This window comes from Coregonus clupeaformis, chromosome 5, assembly GCF_020615455.1.
Source record: "Coregonus clupeaformis isolate EN_2021a chromosome 5, ASM2061545v1, whole genome shotgun sequence".
In the NCBI taxonomy this organism is placed as follows: Eukaryota; Metazoa; Chordata; class Actinopteri; order Salmoniformes; family Salmonidae; genus Coregonus; species Coregonus clupeaformis.
This window is the reverse complement of record NC_059196.1, coordinates 12,244,558-12,266,340: the sequence shown is the minus strand read 5'-3', so window position 1 is coordinate 12,266,340 and position 21,783 is coordinate 12,244,558. Positions and strand designations below refer to the sequence as shown.

Sequence of the window (21,783 nt, the reverse complement as noted above, 5' to 3'; positions counted from 1 at the left end):
ATACAGTGGGGAAAAAAAGTATTTAGTCAGCCACCAATTGTGCAAGTTCTCCCACTTAAAAAGATGAGAAAGGCCTGTAATTTTCATCATAGGTACACGTCAACTATGACAGACAAAATTAGGAAAAAAAATCCAGAAAATCACATTGTAGGATTTTTAATGAATTTATTGGCATATGATGGTGGAAAATAAGTATTTGGTCAATAACAAAAGTTTCTCAATACTTTGTTATATACCCTTTGTTGGCAATGACACAGGTCAAACGTTTTCTGTAAGTCTTCACAAGGTTTTCACACACTGTTGCTGGTATTTTGGCCCATTCCTCCATGCAGATCTCCTCTAGAGCAGTGATGTTTTGGGGCTGTCGCTGGGCAACACAGACTTTCAACTCCCTCCAAATATTTTCTATGGGGGTTGAGATCTGGAGACTGGCTAGGCCACTCCAGGACCTTGAAATGCTTCTTACGAAGCCACTCCTTCGTTGCCCGGGCGGTGTGTTTGGGATCATTGTTATGCTGAAAGACCCAGCCACGTTTCATCTTCAATGCCCTTGCTGATGGAAGGAGGGTTTCACTCAAAATCTCACGATATATGGCCCCATTCATTCTTTCCTTTACACGGATCAGTCGTCCTGGTCCCTTTGCAGAAAAAACAGCCCCAAAGCATGATGTTTCCAACCCCATGCTTCACAGTAGGTATGGTGTTCTTTGGATGCAACTCAGCATTCTTTGTCCTCCAAACATGACGAGTTGAGTTTTTACCAAAAAGTTATATTTTGGTTTCATCTGACCATATGACATTCTCCCAATCCTCTTCTGGATCATCCAAATGCACTTCAGACGGGCCTGGACATGTACTGGCTTAAGCAGGGGGACACGTCTCGCACTGCAGGATTTGAGTCCCTGGCGGCGTAGTGTGTTACTGATGGTTGGCTTTGTTACTTTGGTCCCAGCTCTCAGCAGGTCATTCACTAGGTCCCCCGTGTGGTTCTGGGATTTTTGCTCACCGTTCTTGTGATCATTTTGACCCCACGGGGTGAGATCTTGCATGGAGCCCCAGATCGAGGGAGATTATCAGTGGTCTTGTATGTCTTCCATTTCCTAATAATTGCTCCCACAGTTGATTTCTTCAAACCAAGCTGCTTACCTGTTGCAGATTCAGTCTTCCCAGCCTGGTGCAGGTCTACAATTTTGTTTTTGGTGTCCTTTGACAGCTCTTTGGTCTTGGCCATTGTGAAGTTTGGAGTGTGACTGTTTGAGGTTGTGGACAGGTGTCTTTATACTGATAACAAGTTCAAACAGGTGCCATTAATACAGGTAACGAGTGGAGGACAGAGGAGCCTCTTAAAGAAGAAGTTACAGGTCTGTGAGAGCCAGAAATCTTGCTTGTTTGTAGGTGACCAAATACTTATTTTCCACCATAATTTGCAAATAAATTCATTAAAAATCCTACAATAGGATTTTCTGGATTTTTTTTCTCAATTTGTCTGTCATAGTTGACGTGTACCTATGATGAAAATTACAGGCCTCTCTCATCTTTTTAAGTGGGAGAACTTGCATAATTGGTGGCTGACTAAATACTTTTTTGCCCCACTGTATAGATAGATAGATAGATAGATAGATAGATAGATAGATAGATAGATAGATAGATAGATAGATAGATAGATAGATAGATAGATAGATAGATAGATAGATAGATAGATAGATAGATAGATAGATAGATAGATAGATAGATAGATAGATAGATAGATGGATGAAAGGATGGATGAAAGGATGGCCACTAGGTAGGGAGTAGCAGGAAAGGCATATTGCACTTTAACACAAGACCATGGTTCTTGTGTTCTTCTGTTCCTTTACTGTACCTTCTAAAATCACAAAATGCATTGTGTTTACTGTAGTTATGCCCAATGGCTGCTACATTATGTATAATATGTTAATCTAGACCAATCCATTATGTGCACTGATTCCAGTGTTGTGTTTGAATGATTTTAAATCCTATCTGTTTTTCTATCTTACGGTAAGTATATTTATGATATTTACCTGAGATAGTAGGTTCTAAGATGGATGGCCTTTCTCTTTTCTAAGTCTATGCACCCCTCATATCCACTCATGCCTCCCATCTCTCCTATGTTTAAAAAAAAAATAATAAAAAAAAATATATTTTGTGGGAGACTTCATGCTTAATTCTGTTGCATCTATAAGGAATGTAGAGATGCAATGTGCTTTGTGATGCATCTCCAGAAATGATTCAGTGTTAATTATGTGAAACTCATAGGAAAGAAAGGAGTATAACTACTTTAATCGTCTGTCCCTACTTTCTTGTCTCATTCTTCTTGTTGACTAAGGTAGATATCACCTCTTAGTGCCATGCCATAACTTGACCTAAATCAGTGTGATAATAGTGGAAAGGATGTGTTTTGTCTTGATCACACTCCCTTCAAGCATGTTAACACCGATTACGCTCTAGGTTTGCATAACCGGATGTAATACAAATGTTCTGTATAAGGGACTGTACGTTGTTTATAATGAGGGATACCTAAGAAGATCAGACCACTCAAATTAAAATGGATGGCCCTCCCTTCAGTAAAATATATTTTTACCTGACCCTCCCTGAACGCTTGAAAAAAAAAAAAAAGTGACCCTCCCCATACCCAAAATAATGATTAAAACATAAATTGGGTAGCAGAGAATGTAGAACCAGTTACAACTGAAGTATCTGATCATCAATGAATTCAAGAAAAAATCATTTGTTGTTTAACACAGCAGCCACATATCATCAGGTAGGCCTATATGCACTTGTAACTTTTTAACATTTGGGAATCTTTCATTTTCAAATGTATTCAATGATATTGTTGTTACAGAGTAGATTTGTGTTGACTGTGGCATGGGAATATATGAGCATCTGCTAGGCTAAATGAACGAACAAGGCATGCATAGCTCACCGCATGATCCGGTTGCCAGAGACGCGAACCAGTCGTTCAATCTTTTGTTATGTATCTATGGACGCTATCCAGTCATTAGTTGTAAATGTTCCATTGCCATATTGGCTGGCAACGTTCTTATCCCTTGCTTGCTAGCTAGCCAACTACGTGTAATTTACAGTCACGTCAAAAAGTGCAGCCAGAATAACAGCAAAGTAGCTGCATTTGCATTTGTTTAAGCTGTTTTCTAGTGACATTTATTTGGATACATCCTTAACAATGAGCTAATGAGGCGCGATTTCGCCTGGCATAGAACATTTGCTCACTCGTCAGGACACTGTTGTTCAGAGGAGCTAGCCAACAACACAGCTAACACAATCACTTCAAACTGGAGCTGGAAAGACTGCAAACTAGCTGCACTTCGTTTCGTTTGACCTTTTTCAATTTAATTTTTTTTGTATCCATAAAAACTATGCCAGCTGATTCATGATTTTGACTGGCTGGGGAACGCTGCCTGCCTGTCTGTCTCGTCCCGACTCTCCGCTGTTGCGGTTTTAACCAATCAGCATTCAGGATTAGACCCACTCCTTGTATAAAGCCTAGTAAGGCATTTTTCGTTTCATTATCATTTAATTCTAAGTATGTTTTATTATTTTAAGTCTTAAACTAAAATGGATATGCCTTTAGCCATATTCTTTAACAAAAGCCAAATTACCCTCACATACCCCCTCAATTCGAGCCCTGGTTTTAATTTACACCAAGATCTTCACTGACACTGAGATATTTAAGGAGTGCATGGTGACTGAAGTAATTTGGCTGACAAAATCAAAATCTATGGATAGTAGACTATAATTTTGTCTGTCAAACAGGTAGGCCTACCTCTTATTTCTTGAATAGGAAGAAATAGGCTCCAACACAAAGCCCTCTACTTAGTAGCCTAAAGTCAAATTAAAATGAAGACTGTTGAAATTAATTAGCCTACTTTCAGCACCCATGCGCTGTCCATTTCCGTGGCTGCTGCTTCATAGTAATGTAAGTTATGTAAATTACTTGAATATGGCTTATTGTGAGGTCAATAACGCTGATAAATAGCTTCATTATGGGCAACGAAACATTGTTTTTATCAAAATCAATTAGAGCAGTAGAAAACTTACCGCGAGTCCTCCTCTTCTTCACGCTCTCCTTCTCAAACTGAACAGGATTTATAATTTTTTGGACAAATCACCCCCTGAAGTGCCACAGCACAGCACCCAATCTTTAACATATCAATAACATGGTGTATTACTCTTCGATACAAACATATTGATCAGTGAAAGGGAAAACTGTACTGGTCTAAAATTACACTGTATAATATTATCGAACTAGCAATAAGCCTTTATTGATGTTCACTTTCTCAGGGTGTTCTACAAATCAAATCAAATTTTACTTGTCACATGCGCCGAATACAACGGGTGTTTTAATCTCACAATCCATGTAAATTAATGATTAGGGGCGGCAGGTATCTTAGTGGTTAAGAGCGTTGTGCCAGTAACTGAAAGGTCGCTGGTTCTAATCCCTGAGCCGACTAGGTGAAAAATCTGTCGATGTGCCCTTAAGCAAGGCACTTAACCCTAATTGCTCCTGTAAGTCGCTCTGGATAAGAGCGTCTGCTAAATGACTAAAAATAATCATAAATAAATAAATTAACCCTTACTTTAACCATTCAGGGGTTAATGCCTAACCTTAATATGTTGGAGTTAATATCTAAAGTTAACCTTTATCACTTTGAAATGTCCAGTTTGAACAACTTCCAAATTTGAAGTTTGAGAAACATGGATGAACGTCCAAGTCTGACGTGAAACTGTGAGAGCTTGTTGTTCCATCAGCAAGAGCAGGGCAGGCTGGGGCTCATTATTGGGAAGGCCTATTCATTGCGATGTGTAATGCAGTGTAGCCTCGTTTTATATACACCATCCCAAGAGCGCAAAAACTCAGGAAGTACATTTTCTTAGAAATATAACTTTGCCCTGTGCTTCTCCGAGCATGCTCTTCGTAAAGGCTATGGATCATTTTATTAAGACCACACTTGGCGCACTTGATATTGCATGCCCATCAGAGAATCAAGGATGCACACATCATCGGGCACACATCTAGATACTATAATAAGCAACTAATTCTCAAACCCTGAACAATATGACATTTAATCTATTACAAATCACATGACCCTCCCCTGGACAAAAATAATAATAATACTAAGCCCTCCCCCTGACTGAAATTGAAAAAACATGACCCTCCCCCATTTTCCTCCAGGTAACAATTGTGTACATTTCGAATGCTCCCTAATGTTAATCTCTCTCTCCAGTCTCCCAATATTGATGGTTTAACACAGAATACACTGTAGCCTACATCTAAAATACAATCAGTGTATATTTGTAACCGGTCGGGTACCCCATTCACCAACTGGGAGACGCGGGCAAAGCTGTGGATAGATGGCTAGACGCTCACGAACATGAACAGTGGTCGTGTGTGAGGCAGAGAGAGTGAGAGACAGACAGACAGAAAGTGACAGACATCCAGAGACGTTTTGGAATCAGTAAAAACAAAAGAAACATTGAGATTCTCCAACAAAGACATTGGCAAACTATTTTTACGATTTGCATTCTAAGAGCGCAACTCCATCAAGAACCCTTCGTGGACTGCAACTGAACAGTGTGAAGGCACAGGTTATACAAATTTGAACAATAACGCTTTGAGAGAAGAAGCTGATCATTGTCGTTGATTTGGATTGGGGTCAATCAATTTGTAGTTCAACGTCAAGATACTAGAAAGAGGTAAGAAGATCAATTGGGCATGTTTTGTTTTTCGACATAATGCAAAAGGGGTGTGTGCGTTCTCATATCTACAGTGTGTTATTGTCTGCCTAGTTGGAGCAAAAATGTTGGAATCTGGTTTCTGGTCAAACGAGTGCTAGGGGGATAATAACACGTTGTTGTTTTTTTACGTGGGTGTTATTGTGAGGGATGTATTGGCTAATCAATAATATAGGCAACATTTAATTTCCTGAAATATTGATGTGAATCATTTATTGAGAACTTCAACTTGTCTCAATTTGTATATGCCTATGCATGCCTAATATAAGTTGCATGATGGATATAGAAATAAAATAAAAATCACTCATTGCATTGCATTTTATTTTGCAAAAATAACGTCTGTACAAGCATAATCTATTTTCAAATAGGCCTAAACTGTGTGGTGTCGAGCGTTGTTTTTGAATGCCATCTATTCTATGCCATGAGGGTGTGTCCTTTTCACAGTGGCAGTGTATGATGTTAGATCAGCCAAATCGTCTCGTGCAGATCAGACACAAAACATGCAACCGTTTGTATAGTTAGTCCTAGTCTAAATGGTATGTAGAACGAATTATTTGAAGCACTTGAATACTCCTCAGTCTTCCACAATATTGGCAAGTCTGGTGGTAAAGCCACAGGTTAGGATCGGAAATAGTGGCAGACTCTCGGCTATGCATATTCTAAAACACATGCACAGTTATGCAAATTATGGCTATTTCGTAATGTACAGTGCCTTGCAAAATTATTCATCCCCCTTGGCGTTTTTCCTATTTTGTTGCATTACAACCTGTAATTTAAATTGATTTTTACTTGGATTTCATGTAATGGAAATACACAAAATAGTCCAAATTGGTAAGGTGAAATGAAAAAAAAAATAACTTATTTAAGAAAATTCTAAAAAATAAATCATGGAAAAGTGGTGCATGCATATGTATTCACCCCCTTTGCTATGAATCCCCTAAATAAGATCTGGTGTAACCAATTACCTTCAGATGTCACATCATTAGTTAAATAAAGTCCACCTGTGTGCAATCTAAGTGTCACATGATCTCAGTATATATAAACCTGTTCTGAAAGGCCCCAGAGTCTGCAACACCACTAAGCAAGCGGCACCACCAAGCAAGCGGCACCATGAAGACCAAGGAGCTCTCCAAACAGGTCAGGGACAAAGTTGTAGAGAAGTACAGATCAGGGTTGGGTTATAAAAAAATATCCCAAACTTTGAACATCCCATGGCGCACCATTTAAATCCATTATTTTAAAAAATTGAAAGAATATGGCACCACAACAAACCTGCCAAGAGAGGGCCGCCCACCAAAACTCAGGGACCAGGCAAGGAGGGCATTAATCAGAAGCAACAAAGAGACCAAAGATTACCCTGAAGGAGCTGCAAAGCTCCACAGCGGAGATTGGAGTATCTGGCCATAGGACCACTTTAAGCAGTACACTCCACAGAGCTGGGCTTTACGGAAAAGTAGCCAGAAAAAAAGCCATTGCTTAAAGAAAAAAATAAGCAAACACATTTGTTGTTCGCCAAAAGGCATGTGGGAGACTCCCCAAACATGGAAGAAGGTACTAAGGTCAGATGAGACTAAAATTGAGCTTTATGGCCATCAAGGAAAGTGCTACGTCTGGCGCAAACCCAACACCTCTCATCACCCCGTCACACCATCCCCACAGTGAAGCATGGTGGTGGCAGCATCATGGTGTGGGGATGTTTTTCATCGGCAGGGACTGGGAAACTGGTCAGAATTGAAGGAATGATGGATGGCGCTAAATAAAGGGAAATTCTTGAGGTAAACCTGTTTCAGTCTTCCAGAGATTTGAGACTGGGATGGAGGTTCACCTTCCAGCAGGACAATGACCCTAAGCATACTGCTAAAGCAACACTCAAGTGGTTTAAGGGGAAATATTTAAATGTCTTGGAATGGCCTAGTCAAAGCCCAGACCTCAATCCAATTTAGAATCTGTGGTATGACTTAAAGATTGCTGTACAACAGTGGAACCCATCCAACTTGAAGGAGCTGGAGCAGTTTTGCCTTGAAGATTGGGCAAAAATCCCAGTGGCTAGATGTGCCAAGCTTATAGAGACATTCCCCGAAATACTTGCAGCTGTAAATGCTGCAAAAGGTGGTTCTACAAAGTATTGACTTTGGGGGGGGTGAATAGTTATGCACGCTCAGGTTTTCTCTTTTTTCTTGTCTTATTTCTTGTTTGTTTCACAAGAAAACATATTTTGCATCTGCAAAGTGGTAGGCATGTTATGTAAATCAAATGATACAACCCCCCCCCCCAAAATCCATTTTAATTCCAGGTTGTAAGGCAACAAAATAGGAAAAATTCCAAGGGGGGTGAATACTTTCGCAAGCCACTGTAGGTAACACCAGAGACACGCTATAGGCAATGCTATTTCAACTGATACAATTTTTCGGAGGGGTTATCGTCCCGCCCTGTCTTCATTTGGGCAGTGACAGTGGTCGGGTGTGCGAAAAAAGCTTATTTAATTTATTTATTTCACCTTTATTTAACCAGGTAAGCCAGTTGAAAACAAGTTCTCATTTACAACTGCGACCTGGCCAAGATAAAGGAAAGCAGTGCGGAAAAAACAACAACAACACAGAGTTACATATGGAATACACAAAACGTACAGTCAATAACACAATAGAAAATCTATATACAGTGTGTGCAAATGTAGTAAGTTATGGAGGTAAGGCAATAAATAGGCCGTAGTGCAAAATAATTACAATTATAATTTAGTATTAATACTGGAGTGATAGATGTGCAGAAGATGATGTGCAAATAGAGATATTGTGGTGCAAATGAGCAAAATAAATAACAATGTAAATAACAATCAATATGGGGATGAGGTAGTTGGGTGGGCTAATTACAGATGGGCTGTGTACAGGTGCAGTGATCGGTAAGCTGCTCTGACAACTGATGCTTATCCGTGAATGATGGATAGCTTATGTGGTAGGTAGGCTACAATTATAAAACTGAGGCACTTGTGCTAATCTGGTTGTCATGAACTGTTGGGTCGTTCCACATAATGAGTACCTTTTAGGGTAGTGTAACTTAGTCCCCCAAAATGTTTATTTCACCTTTATTTTAACATTCTTTCATAAACAACACGATCGACTTAATAAAAAACACGTTTTAGCATCTCAAGAGGTTCAATTGAAAAATGACTATAGTAAGTGCCTATTGAGTGCAAAATAAAGGAACATATAAGGGTTTACTGTAACAGGGTTGGTGATTTCATCTTAAATAAGCCATACATCCCTTTGTGACAGGGGGAATGGAAGCGTGTGTGCAACAGGGAGGGGCAATTGAATGCAAGCTTCACAAAAACGTTCATTTATAGCTGGTCTTTCTGGGTAACAGGCTTAATTTGTTATGGTTGACCAGCTTCGTTTTCCACCACAAAACACCAGAAAATGGCTAAAAGGAGTAGAACCAGCTCATCTGCTTTAACACTATGATTTGACTATTAGATGTTCAATGTTTCTTTTGAAAAAATATTTTAAAAAGAAATAGTTTCACCATATTAAAACGAGAGTTCAGTTCACGTAGCAGGGCTGATCTTAAAATAAGGGACAGACATTTCATGAGATTGGATAAATCACTAATCAAATTAAGTAAATTATCATCTTCAAAAATGACTGTCAAAGCAACAAAATAACTAGGGTTTTACAATGATGGGGAAAACTGGGAGAAATGTTGGAGTTAAGTGGGTTAAAATCTTCCTAGAAGTCACAGAGGCTGCACCAACTGACAAGTCAAAATGCTGAATTTTGGCACTTTAGCAAGTATTTTTCCCCATATTTAAATCAGATTTATAGGATTTTCCATGTGGTCTACATTAATTCAAGGGCACTTAATATAATAGATTTGTCAAATTAAATATTGGTGCACAATTTCTACTTAAAATATGAAAAGGCACTCTTATAATTGAACGACCCTGTTGTATAAAGGCATATCATGAGCGCGAACACGCATTAATTAACATTTGAATCACATCACTGTGCCCCACCCCTTTCTCCTCTCCTCACGTACTAAAGTGTTTCTTGATGATACCATCTCAAGCCCACCTCCTCCCCTCGGCATAGATCCCTCACCGACAGTATTTGGTTGGTACTTCTAATAGTAGTCACCTGATGGAAACAGTTGCCATAGCAATACCCGGCACCATGACAGGAGGCACGTCCAATGTCTTGTTGTCATGGAGATTTACCATCATTATGAGATAAGCCATAAGCCATGGGTCTTGCTCCAGAAAGGATCTTGACCTGTATTTTGCCCTAACTCATAATTTGCTTGTTCTGTTTGGGTTCTATTATAATAACTCTGGATCAGATCATGAGAATGAACAAGTTGTAGTAAAGCGACAGATGAGGCACGCATGCACACACACACACACACACACACACACACACACACACACACCTGAGAGCTAATCAGAGGCAGCTGCATTGTGGAGAGCTACAGGTAACTGCCAAAATAAAGGAAACACTTGAGTAAATGAGGGTTCTGGCAGCTCTGTTATGGTGTGGGGTGCTTTTTCCTGGCATGGTTTAGGTCCACTCAACCCCTTAGAAGGCCAAGGTAAACGCCAATAAATACACAGCCATTCTGGGTGATCACCTTCAACCTATGGTGAACCATTTCTATCCAGATGGGGGTCTCTTCCAGGATGATAATGCTCCCATAGGATTACAATGCCTTCCCCATTCACAGGGAATGAGTGGTCACTGAATGGTTTGATGAGCATGAAAACAATGTAAACCATATGCCATGGCCGTCTGTCACCAGATCTCAACCCAATTTAACACTTATGGGAGATTCTGGAGCCTGAGACAGTGTTTTCCACCACCATCAGCAAAACACCAAATGATGGAATTTCTCGTGGAAGAATGGTGTCGCATCCCTCCAATAGAGTTCCAGACACTTGTAGAATCTATACCAACGCGCATTGAAGCTGTTCTGGCGGCTCGTGGTACTTTATGTTGGTGTTTCCTTTATTTTCGCAGTTACATGTATCTTTCATCAGCAGAGAGGTACTCTAAAATCATATTGTCAGTAATAGAGGGGTTTGTCTCAGGTAAGAGCAGCTGTTTTTGTTCCCAGAGTCAGTAAGACAGAGAGATGGGGTAGATAGATTCTCATTCTCAACTCTCCAAACGCCAATCAACACCTGCCCTACCTTCCAAACACCTAAGTATGGGAGCTTTTACATGAGCCTGGGTGTCCCAGAGAGATAGTGATCAGTGTCAAATTGACACAGAAATATCCATAATGGGTAAGATCAAGAGAGAAAACAAGCTCCAGCAATCAGATCAGATCACAACGCTCCCAGATATCATTTCACACAACCATATCTACACTCTTAAAAAAAGGTGCTATGTAGAACCTAAAAGGGTTCTTCGCCTGTCCCCATAGGAGAACCCTTTGAAGAACCATTTTGGTTCCAGGTAGAACCCTTTTGGTTCCAGGTAGAACCCTTTTTAGTTCCATGTAGAAATGTAAAATCTAATTAGTAGAATCTATTTAGTGTTATTTATTTTATTTTATTTGAGGTTTACAGTTTTGGGCCCTTGTGGACTAGGCAGTAAGTGAAACTCTCTACATATTTTTTGCTTTCTCATTTGCCTAGTTGACATACATTACTTTTTCATCAAGGTCTAAAATTATGTATGCTTTGGAATAAGAGTCACTGACTTCAAACTCTTTTTTCTAAGAGTGTAGGTTTGATCATGTCCTAGACACTCGCAAACAAAGGTGTGAGCATTCATGTGTGAAAAGATTCACACTCACACAGAGAAGGAAGATAAACAACAGGTCACAACACACGACAGCATTTCCACAGTGTGTATTTCAATGTTTTTCCCTCCCTGTCTGTCTTTTCCCATATGCATAATTCATCATTCATGTCTTGGGCTTGAGTCATAGCTCCCTCCCTGGGTTTGTTGCTTCTGTAGATGTGTACACCGACGTCACCCGAGGATACCGCTGCTTCTGCCTCAGTTTCTGCCTGCCCTTCCCCTTCTCTCTCAGACAAAGGCAAGCACCATGGGACTGAAACGCGGCACTGACAAACAATGGGGTGACAAAAGTGGGTTAAGGAGAGGCATAGAGGGTAGTGCATCGGGTGACACTTCTCATTTCTAGCGAGGGAGGTGAACTTCAGTGTCTGTGTCACTAGCACTGGCCTGGCTGGCAGTGCCACTCCCCAACAGCAGCTTCCCCATGGGATTCTGAGCGATACGGCCAACTTGGCAACCTCTGATCTGAGAGGTTGAACTGGTTGCATTGCAATTTTCCACTGCGTGGAATTTCAGACTATTAACATTGTGTTTTTCTTGCCCTCTAGTCCTGGTCGTTAGACAGTAGACAGCAGGTCATTCCTCACTCTGTCAGTTAGGGCTAGGCGATCTATAGAATTAATTCAATTAAGTTGAATGTATGTTTTTAACGCAATTCCAAATGCCTGTATCGCAAGAATCACGGTTTCTATTTTTCATGTGTTTTCATGTCCGCTTCCCATGTACACACACACACCAAGCCCCTCCCCTTTCCACTCACAACAACAAAGATGAGAGATCACTTATTCCTCTCTGACAAGCAGTTTCAACTTGTTATTTGCATTTGTGGTTTGGTCCAACAGAATCGGTCATATGGACACCGAAACACATTGAGACATTATTTTACTGTAATAGAGAAGTTAACCTTTCTAACAATACCCTTTTTGTCTCAACTCCTCAAATTGCGCGCAGAGCAGACTACTAAAATGGTAGTATCAATGAATATTGATTCTGGAAAATGTAGCCTAAGTATAATTTCAAAATCCCGAATTCATTCGATTATTGCTGACTGTTTGAAATGCAGTGTATCTGACCTTGAATTGTGCAACAAAGTTTTAGAGAAAACATAAAAAAAAACGAGATATACGCTACCGTTCAAAGGTTTGGGGTCACTTAGAAATTCCCTTGTTTTCGAAGCAATTTTTTGGTCCATTAAAAAAACGTCAAATTGATCAGAAATACAGTGTAGACATTGTTAATGTTGTAAATGGCTATTGTAGCTGGAAACGGCTGATTTTTAATGGAATATCTACATAGGCGTACAGAGGCCCATTATCAGCAACCATCAGTTCTGTGTTCCAATGGCACGTTGTGTTTGCTAATCCAAGTGTATCATTTTAAAAGTAATTGATCATTAGAAAACCCTTTTGCAATTATGTTAGCACAGCTGAAAACTGTTGTGCTTCTTGAGACTAGTTGAGTATCTGGAGCATCAGCAATTGTGGTTTTGATTACAGGCTCAAATGGCCAGAAACAAATAACTTTCTTCTGAAACTCGTCAGTCTATTCTTGTTCTGAAAAATGAAGGCTATTCCACGCGAGAAATTGCCAAGAAACTGAAGACCTCGTACAATGCTGTGTACTACTCCCTTCACAGAACAGCGCAAACTGGCTCTAACCAGAATAGAAAGAGGAGTGGGAGGCACCAGTGCAGAGCCTGGACTTGAACCAGATCGAACATCTCTGGAGAGACTTGAAAATAGCTGTGCAGCGACGCTCCCCATCCAACCTGACAGAGCTTGAAAGGATCTGCAGAAAATAATGGGAGAAACCATTACCCAAGAAGACTCGAGGCTGTAACCGCTGGCATAGGCGCTTCAACAAAGTACTGAGCAGAGGGTCTGAATACTTATGTAAATGTTACATTTCAGTTTTCAATTTATTATACATTTGCAAATATTCTAAAAACCTGTTTTTGCTTTGTCATTATGGGGTATTGTGTGTAGATTGATGAGGGAAAAAAAACAATTTAATCCATTTTAGAACAAGGCTGTAACGTCACAAAATGTGGAAAATACTTTCTGAATGCACTGTAGTGTAGACTAGTAGTAGAAGTATGGAGCTTTGATAAGGCTATCTAATCCCCATAGAGGTCATCCAAGGTGTCACTTAGCCTTTAGCCTTTACACTCGCTGTGTTAAAGCGTTATCAGTACCATTAACAAGGTAGCTATGTGTAAGAGTTCTAAGTGGGCTCCTCTCTTCCTCTCCCTCGCTTTATATCTCTATGCCTCCATCTATCCATCCATACATCTATTCCTGTCTCTCTCTCTCTATATATATACACCAGATGGGTAAAAAGGACAGGATATGATGATTGAATAAGGAAGAGGATAAGAATGCTCTGTTGAACAACCAGAGGATGTAAAGTTAAAGGTCAAAAGTCACAGAGCGGAGCTTCATGGTGTCAGGAACTTCTTTATTGAGGTTGTAGCAGCTGTTACGCCTCAATCACCAAGCAGATTAACCCGTTCCTCTCTCTGAGAAGACCTCTGGCCACATCTGTAGATGTCTATTAGCCTTCACAACACATCATCATCCACACTGTAGACTTCCTCCCTGCCTGTGTATCTCCTTCTAATGAATAGCCCAGGGCTATAGGGTCAGGATGGGTGGTGACTGACTGAATGAAAGGATAATGAATACAACATTTTTCTACTTAGCGCAGCTAGGGAGGGTGGTGGGAGTAGACGCAACATCACAGAGCCAGACATAACAACCCACTTATGTCTGCTCCATAGTATGACTGGTGGTTGAGTGCTATGGTCCCAGTCATAACCCAGAACCTGTTTGGATATAGAAAACAGCAGGCAAATAAAGCACACATACTGTAACCAGGTAGAATAGTGATAACATTCTACTGTATAGTCCATGCCGCTCTGACATCGCTGGTCCATATATGTATATATTCTTAATTCATTCCTTACTTAGATTTGTGTGTATTGGGTATATGTTGTGAAATTGTTAGATATTACTTGTTAGATATTACTGCATTGTCGGAGCTAGAAGCACAAGCATTTCGCTACACCCACAATAACATCTGCTAAACACGTATGTGACCAATACATTTGATTTGATTTGGATTTGATTTTTAACATGCAACCAGGTAAAATATGCAGCCATTTTACGGACTAAAATGAATCCACATAATTATGTACCTACTGTACTAGACTTAGAGGTCAGTTTGGCTTTTACATGCAATGTTCTTAATGCCATGAATGACATGTAAAATGTGTAGCTCTGTGAATAATTTTCTGGATTCAACATGACAACATAATGTGTGCTGTGAGGGCTCTCTCTCCCAGTTCATTAGGCCATTTGTTGCTCAATTACTATCAAGTGCCCTATCATTGAGAAAATTACCTTCCTCCAGAACATGATTCATCTAAAAAAACGTTAACCTGTGGCCATGGGGCTGGGCTCACTACCTAAAGCTGTTTCAAGGGCAAGGTCTTTAAGGGAGTTTGATGCTGAACACTGCACACAAACAGCATCTGGACTGTGATGCTAAGCGACTATGCCCCCACAATCTGCATGGTGGTATCAATAAAGGATATGCTTCATGGGAAGTGGGGAAAAGCTAGGAGAGGAGAGGAAAAGTAATGGAGGGATTGTTGTCATCTCTCTGCCTAGAGGGCAAGTTTCTTTCCATAAAAAGCCTGAATCCAAGTAATCTACTGTAGTATTATAAGAAAGGATGCTACCCTCCACAACATAACCTTCATTCCAAACCAAAACTCCAAACCTACAACCTGATTTTGGACGGAATTACCTGGAAAGTTTTCTACTACCAAGGATTACTATTCTCAAACTATACAGCAAATGCTCTGGCAAACAAACAGAAACCTGAAAACGCCATCCAACCTGGAACTGAGTGAGTAATGTTTAGTATGAAGCTATTTTTCACTTTCAAAAACCAAGAAGAAAAATACATTACAATGATATATTTTATTTTATAAGGACTGAATGCTAAGGCCACCAAGCTTAAGCTTACTTGACAAAGAGATACAATTTCAATTAGCACTGACGTGTGAAGTGAGAGGTGTCAAAGCCCCTGAGCCCAACAATGGCAGGAGAGTCGTACAGTCTACCCCAACCAAACGGAGAGGCCTTAGAAGCACCCCCCCACTGTTCAGAGGTCATTAAAATACAGTACCCTCTGAATGTAAAAAACGACAAGACACGAAAAGAGTACAAATTGAAACTTCTTTTGGGGAAGCAGGAGACACTTTTTGCTGATTTGTATAAAAATGGGAACATAAGCAACCTTATCTTCCACACAGACCATCCCCTGGCATGGCACAGTGCTATACTAGCACACTACCCCTCTGTTAAGAGGGGGGGTGTTAGCGACGGGTGGAAACTCAGGATACTGGACAACGAGGACTCTGAGTCGTCTAATATTAATCTCTATAAATCTGGAACCGTTTTGGTTCAAGGCAACACCAAACAGTTCCAGCTGGACTTTCACCTAATCAAAGAAATAGCTCAGCAGGAGAAGCTCTCCCTTGAGAAAGATACCCCTACCCCGAGCGGGTCAGACCAGACCTCTTCATTAAATAACCCCACAGAGCAACCCCAAGCAGAAAGTCAACTTCCCAGCACAGAGTACTACTCCCTCATTGAAATGAAGGATAAATTCACCCAGCTGGAGGTAAGGCAGGTGGAGCTGGAACAGCAGGTGAACACACTCCAGTCAGCACAGACCCAGACAACAGTCCAGCACAACAACACCCCCTTAACTAGACCTGGAGAGCTGCAGGTAGAGAGAGACATGTCTGCCCTCTGGACTGTGGTGAGACAACATCAACAGGTGTCACGAGTTGCTAAGCCAGAACCCAGAAGCAGACCAGGACAAGGTAAGTTGAAACGAAGGTGAGTGTTTATTACAAATTCAAGAGTGATGCTGAATAATCCAGGGAACAGAGCGGGCGGCGTTGATTAGTTGTTGGGGGTGCAGTGGTTGATCCCATCCTGGGTCGGCAGCCGCCGACCACCAGGCAGAGGTTGGATGAAGGTTCCGGACGGGTGACTGCAGATGGAACAAAACGGGGGTAAGTAAGCAACAAACCAACAAGGTGCAAAAACAACAAAACTAACGCTAGGCTCTAAGACTGATACTCTGGTAAACCTACTGTTCATGGCTAACGATCCGGCAGGGAATGGATGTTAGGCCAGAGCCTAAGAAGGGTGATGATCAGGACCAGGTGTGCAGATTGCTGATGGGATGCAGGTGCGGAAATCAAGAGAGCTCCCCGGAGCGTTCCCGAACCCTCGGGAAACTGGAGATCACGAACAGAAAAACTAGTCACCAGACAGGACCCGACTCAGACTGCCGGGATCGTTACAGTACCCCCCTCCGACGAACGCCACCGGGCGGACTCCCGGAGCGCCAGGATGGAGGCGGTAGAAGTCACTGATGAGGTCAGCATCTAGGACCTGTCGCCGCGGAATCCAACTCCTCTCTTCAGGACCATACCCCTCCCAGTCCACGAGATACTGGAAACCCCGGCCCCGCCGTCTGGAATCCATGATGCGACGCACCGTGTAGGCAGGACCACCTCCGATCATCCGAGGAGGAGGAGGAGGAGGCGGAGGAGGCAACAGAGGACTGAGGAAAACAGGCTTGAGGCAGGAGACATGAAAGGTGGGATGGACTCTGAGCGTCCTCGGGAGTTTGAGTCGAACTGCCACCGGATTGATCACCTTCTCCACCACAAACGGACCAATGAACTTGGTAACAACTTCCTAGACTCAGTCCGTAACGGAAGATCCCGTGTGGCCAACCAGACCCTATCTCCGATGGAATAGGTGGGAGCGGGGATCCGGCGACGATTCGCCTGGAGCTGATACCGGTCCGAAACTCTAAGGAGTGCCTTTCTGGCCCGATGCCAGGTCCGGTGGCAACGACGAATATGGGCCTGAACAGAAGGCACTGAGAGCTCCTTCTCCTGAGAAGGGAACAGGGGAGGTTGGTAGCCATACAGGCACTGGAAGGGAGACATCCCAGTGGCAGATGTAGGGAGAGTATTGTGGGCATACTCAACCCAAGGCAACTGAGAGACCCAGGAGGTGGGGTTGGAAGAGACCAGGCAGCGTAGCGTGGATTCCATCTTCTGGTTGGCTCTCTCCGCCTGACCATTGGATTGGGGGTGAAAACCCGATGTGAGACTGACTGTAGCTCCAATGGCCAAACAGAAGGACTTCCAGACAGCAGAGGTAAACTGAGGGCCACGGTCGGAAACGATATCACTGGGCAAACCGTGGACCCTGAAAACCTCCCTAACCAGGATCTCGGACGTCTCCGAGGCAGAGGGAAGCTTGGCAATTGGCACAAAGTGGGCGAACTTGCTGAATCTGTCCACGATAGTCAGAACGACCGTGTTCCCCTCAGAAGCGGGCAACCCAGTGACGAAGTCCAGGGCCGGATGCGACCATGGTCGCCGGGGAATAGGAAGGGGGTGAAGTAGTCCAGAGCTGGGCCGATTGGTACTCTTATTCTGCGCACACACTGGACAGGCAGCAACAAAACCCCGAGTATCCTCGGCCATGGCAGGCCACCAAAAACGTCTGCGAAGAAACGCCATTGTCCGAGCCACGCCAGGGTGACAAGCCATCTTGCTGGCGTGGGACCATTTGAGGACAGCAGGACGAACCGACTCAGGCACAAACAACCGACCGGGTGGACCGTTACCGGGACCGGGCTGAGTCCGAAGGGCCGCCAGCACCTCCTCCTCAATCTTCCACATAACTGCTCCCACGACGCAGTTCCGGGGGAGAATTGTCTCGGTCTTGGACCCACTCTCCTCCGTCTTGGAGAACATCCGGGACAAGGCGTCCGCCTTGCCGTTCTTAGATCCAGGTCGGAACGTCAGGGAAAACTTGAATCGTCCGAAAAACAACGCCCACCTGGCCTGACGGGAGTTGAGACGTTTAGCCGATTGCACGTAAGCAAGATTCTTGTGGTCAGTCCAGACAATAAACGGTTGCTCCGCCCCCTCCAACCAGTGGCGTCACTCCTCCAAGGCAAGTTTCACCGCGAGAAGCTCCCGGTTACCCACATCGTAATTCCTCTCCGCAGGCGAAAGGCGACGAGAGTAGTAGGCGCAGGGATGGAGTTTACTGTCCGTGGAGCATCGCTGCGACAGGATGGCGCCAACTCCCACATCAGACGCGTCCACTTCAACGACGAACTGACGGCCGTGTCCGGTTGAGAGAGAATCGGTGCGTTGGTGAATCGCCTCTTCAAATCCAGAAACGCTCGATCCGCCTCCGGATTCCACTTGAAGGTCCTGATACTGGAAGTCAAGGCAGTTAACGGAGCGGCCACACGGCTGTAATCCCGGATGAATCTGCGGTAGAAATTCGCAAACCCCAAAAATCTCTGGAGCTGCAATCTCGTACCGGGCTGGGCCCATTCCAGAACCGCTCTAACCTTCTCCTGGTCCATCCTAATCTCTCCCCTGGAGATGATGTACCCGAGAAAGGATGTCGTGTGGGCGTGAAACTCGCACTTCTCGGCCTTCACGAACAGGCGATTCTCCAACAATCGCTGCAGAACCTGCCGGACATGCTGGACGTGGTCGGAAGGTTCCTTCGAGAAGATCAGAATGTCATCCAGGTAAACAAACACAAAGAGACCGATCATATCTCTCAGGACGTCGTTCACCATACTCTGGAATACCGCTGGAGCATTGGTCAGTCCAAACGGCATCACCTGATACTCAAGTGACCCATCGGTGTATTGAAACCCGTCAACCACTCGTCCCCCTCTCTGATCCGGACCATGTGATACGCATTGCGTAGGTCTAGCTTGGTGAACACCGTAGCACCCTGTAAGGAGTCGAAGGCAGAACTCATCAAGGGCAGGGGATACTTGTTCTTGACCGTGATGTCATTCAACCCCCGATAATCAATACACGGTCGAAGAGAGCCATCCTTCTTACCCACAAAGAAGAATCCTGCCCCCAGGGGTGATGACGAGGGACGAACGAGACCAGCAGCTAGGGACTCCTTGATGTAGGTCTCCAAAGCCTCACGTTCAGGTCGGGAGATACTGTATAACCTTCCCTTGGGGTAGACAGCTCCAGGGAACAGGTTGATGGCACAATCATATGGTCGGTGGGGAGGGAGTGACAGAGCCCTCTGCTTACTGAAAACTTCCCCCAAATCGTGATATGTCTCGGGAACCAGGGACAAATCTGGGGGTTTAGCCTCAATCACCTGACTGGGAACCGAATGGGGGCAGGCAGTCTTGAGACAGTTAGCATGACAATCAAGGCTCCAACTCGTTACCTTGCCCGTCACCCAATCGAACGTGGGATTGTGTTCCTTCAGCCAGGGGTATCCAAGGACCAGAGGAACATGGGAAGACGGCAGAATGAAGAATGAAATCATCTCAGAATGATTCCCCCGACAACCGCATCTTAACCGGTTCAGTCCTCATCGTGATACGTGCCAGACTACTGCCGTTCAGAGTGGTCGCTTCAATGGCTTCCGGCAATTGCTCCTTGGAAAGCCCCAGCTGTTCCACCAACTCGGCATCAAGAAAGCTTCCATCGGCACCTGAATCGATAAAGCGTTAATCGCTAAGCTCTGATTCCTGTTCACAAGGGTAGCCGGGAAGCGGGGTCTGACAGAGGTACTGAGAGGTTGAAACTGGCTCGCTAAAAGTCCTCCCAACTTTAGCGAGCCGGGCAGTTTGACGACCGCCGGGAACAAGTGGAGATGTAATGTCCCGAGCTACCACAGTAGAGGCAGCAGTTGGTCTTACGTCTATGTTGACGCTCCTCCTTGGTTAACCCGTGCCGCCCCACTTGCATGGGTTCAGAATCGGGAGAGAGGACCTCTCCACTAATCCTTTGTGGTGGAGAATGATCGACGTGTTCTGGTCCACCACCCGACCCGACTGGGAACTGAGAAGCTGATCGATTGGACGGACCCCATTGCTTCTCCCTCCTTCGCTCTCGGACTCGATTATCCACCCGAATAGACAAGGCTACCAAGCTGTCCAGGTCACTAGGCTCCGGATAGGAGATCAACTCATCCTTGAGCTGCTCCGACAGACCCTGGTAAAAGGCCGCTTGCAGAGACTCCCTCGTTCCACCCACTCTCCACAGCCAACGTCTTGAACTCGATCACGAAGTCGGCCACGCTGCGAGTTCCTTGGTGAAGCGAAAACAGGCGCCTAGCTGCGTCCCTCCCTCGGACGGAATGGTCGAAGAGCTTCCTCATCTCGGCCGTGAACCCCTGGTATGAAGCCATGCAGGGGTCTTGTCGTTCCCAAACGGCTGAAGCCCACTCCAGCGCTCGACCACGCAGCAACGCAATCACAAAGGCTATCCTAGCCTTGTCTGTGGCATAAGAGCAGGGCTGTAGATCGAACACTAATCCACACTGCATAAGGAAGGAACGGCATCTTCCCAGCTCCCCCTCATATTTATCCGGCGTCGGAACCTTGGGCTCACGGAAGGACACAGCTCCAGAAGCGGCAGGCGAGATGGGTGCAACCGGTAGTGGATCCTCCACCGGAAACTTGCGTTGGTTCTGGACCTCCGTCAGACCGGTAGAAAGGTTCCGAACTGACAACGCGATCTCCTGTAGTACCGTGCTATGATGGCCCAACATCTTCTCCTGATGGGTAATGGCATGGCGAACAGAGTCCAGGTCCGCTGGGTTCATTACTGGCCGGATCGTTCTGTCACGAGTTGCTAAGCCAGAACCCAGAAGCAGACCAGGACAAGGTAAGTTGAAACGAAGGTGAGTGTTTATTACAAATTCAAGAGTGATGCTGAATAATCCAGGGAACAGAGCGGGCGGCGTTGATTAGTTGTTGGGGGGTGCAGTGGTTGATCCCATCCTGGGTCGGCAGCCGCCGACCACCAGGCAGAGGTTGGATGAAGGTTCCGGACGGGTGACTGCAGATGGAACAAGACGGGGTAAGTAAGCAACAAACCAACAAGGTGCAAAAACAACAAAACTAACGCTAGGCTCTAAGACTGATACTCTGGTAAACCTACTGTTCATGGCTAACGATCCGGCAGGGAATGGATGTTAGGCCAGAGCCTAAGAAGGGTGATGATCAGGACCAGGTGTGCAGATTGCTGATGGGATGCAGGTGCGGAAATCAAGAGAGCTCCCCGGAGCGTTCCCGAACCCTCGGGAAACTGGAGATCACG

The 21,783-nt window shown here is 44.1% G+C and overlaps 1 protein-coding gene across 3 annotated transcripts in view; it reads left to right on the top strand.

The window, feature by feature from the left end:
* Positions 1 to 4,613: 4,613 nt before the first annotated feature.
* The window catches only part of LOC121562204 (FXYD domain-containing ion transport regulator 6), a 28,465-nt gene continuing 11,295 nt past the window's right edge, over positions 4,614 to 21,783 (top strand). Inside the window, exon 1 of one of the 3 annotated variants that reach the window (XM_041874548.2) lies at positions 4,614 to 5,730. The gene's annotated coding sequence lies outside the window, so the exon portion shown is untranslated. The remainder of the gene's footprint in view (positions 5,731 to 21,783) is intronic. The other 2 variants (XM_041874554.2, XM_041874552.2) reach the window with 2 other exon arrangements.